Source organism: Nicotiana attenuata, unplaced genomic scaffold (genome assembly GCF_001879085.1).
Source record: "Nicotiana attenuata strain UT unplaced genomic scaffold, NIATTr2, whole genome shotgun sequence".
Taxonomy (NCBI): Eukaryota; Viridiplantae; Streptophyta; class Magnoliopsida; order Solanales; family Solanaceae; genus Nicotiana; species Nicotiana attenuata.
Genome location: NW_017671014.1, coordinates 144,615 through 146,996, shown reverse-complemented (window position 1 = coordinate 146,996; position 2,382 = coordinate 144,615).

Genomic DNA, 2,382 nt, shown 5'->3' with positions numbered 1-2,382 from the left:
TCTATCTCTCTTTACATTACTGTTCTTATTTATGCTTTCCTGCCTTACATACGCAGTACTTTATTCGTACTGACGTCCCTTTTGCCTGGGGACGCTGCGTTTCATGCCCGCAGGTCCCGATTGATAGGTTGACAGTCCTCATATTAGGCTATCAGCTCAGCGAAGGTGTTGGTGCGCTCCATTTGCTTCGGAGTTGCTTGTTTGGTTAGTATGATTTAGACGTGTATTTTTTTGGTATGGCGGGACTCTATCCCGATCTTTATGACATTTATGTATTCTTAGAGGCTTGTAGACATATGTCGTATACGTGAAAGATTGTACGGCCTTGTCGGCCTATGTTTGAGTTTATAAATGATTATGTTGGCCTACTAGGCCCGTATGTCACGTGTATATAATGATGTAATAAGAAAGATACGTTATGTTGGTACTCGGTTGAGTAAGGTACCGGGTGCCCATCGCGGCCCATCGATTTGGGTCGTGACATATGATCACGCCATCCTTCCACTCCAGGGGGAGCTTTCTTGCCGCGAGAAGGAGCGTGATAATCTTGCTTCGAAACTTCGGGACTCGGAAGCTCGTGGTGCCCAGGGGAATAGAGAGTTGGGGGAGCTTCGAGGCGTTCTAGAGGCAGCGCTCCGGGAGAAGGCTGCTCTTGCTGCTCAGCTACTCTGCCTCGCTCATACTCGTCCCTTTGCCCCGCATTCACGCATATTTTGGATTCGTATATTCATCAGCCCGTCCTTCCTCGTAGGTCGAACAGAGTAGCTCGCGGATATTTCAGCTGTAGGCGGAGATTTCCGGGCTGGAAGAACGAAACGAGGTTGTGGCCGGGGAATTGGCGACATCCCGAGACCTTCTCGCAGACACTCGAAGGGAGAACGTTGCCTTGGTTGCGGCCAAGTCTGAGGCCGAAAAAGATGCTGCTACTTACAAGGAGGATGCGACCACGGCGCATATGGTGGTTCGTGACATGTCCATTGCAGCCGATCAGAGACTAACTCGAGCCGTCGAGTATGCCAAAGCGGAGGCGAAGAGGGAGACCCTGGAACTACTCGAGGCTAGAGGCTTCGAGCTGTCTGCCGATCTGGAGGAGGCTCGTGTGATTGAAGGAAAACTGGCGCTCCTGAACACTCCTGTTAAGGGCGAAGATGATAGTGGCGAGGAGTAGTCTCCTATCTTTTTGTGTATGCCTTTTTGTTTTATGTGTTCCCTTCCTAGGAAGCAAACAGTGTACAGACATTTTCATCTTATTGCTTGTATATATAAAAAGTGTTTTTTGTTATGTCGGTTCCTCTTCTTGCTCCCTTATCTTTACGTCCTGGTGTCGGCCCTTCGGGGCCCGAGGCTAGCCGCATCCTGAGGCGGAATCGATAATTCCTCTCGATCCGATTTTTATGACGTCGGGGATCTCCCGAGGCTCTTCGATCTTACTATTCATGTGGGGGCCTGGTATGATTCTGTCAGTGTATTCCCCAAGGAGAAGGTGATGTTAATGTGGCCAGGATTAATTGGCCCTTTTGGACAACCGAGCAGTTGTCGCTCAGCCTTTATATATTTGCTCATCCGCCCTTCAAACGAGGATTTCGCAAATTCTGATAAGCATATCTCTTCCACAGAGCCTTTCGCTTTGCACGAGTTCTTCTGCTCTCCTGATTCAAAGGGTTCTTGCCAGGACCCTCATCTTCTTCGCCTTTGTACCGCTGTAGTCATGGCCGCTTCCTTGACTGCTGACCCTCGGACGAGAAAGAGTCCCTGCTGCGCTCCGCCTTTGGTTGGCACTGGTGGCTCATTCCCGATATCGGGGGAACAAGATCCGGGTCGCCTTGTCTCGAGGAAAGTCGCCATATCGGGGAGACCTCCCAATGTTCCAGGTCATTGCGACCATGTGTCGAGGATCACTTCTTCGATGAGGGAGGAAAACCTCGAGATGACCAGGAAAGAGTGCGGATGGGGGGAGGGCATGATCTTGCGAGTACCCTCCCCCGAGGAGAACGTAACGACATACGCTGAGGGGTTCTTGAGTGTGTATGTCCATGCTCTCGCGCCGGGTCCCCCGTATCGGCTCGTGCTTGATTTCTGCCAGAGATATCAAGTAATGTTGGCGCAGGTTTATCCCTTTCTTTGGAGAATAGTGAGCTCGATGAGATATTTTGCTAACAGGGACGGGTTAGAATTCTCCCTTAGCCATCTCGTGAGGTTGTATCGGCCATTGTGTTATCGGGGCCTGATCGCTCTCCAGCGTAGATCCGCTAGAGTTCCTGGGATTGGCAGTGAGGGGGATGAGGACTGTGGATGGATGAATCGGTTCGTACGAATCCGGATGACCAATGTTATACCTGAAAAATTTTTGCCGTTTCTTGAGAGATGGAACCTCACGCGTAA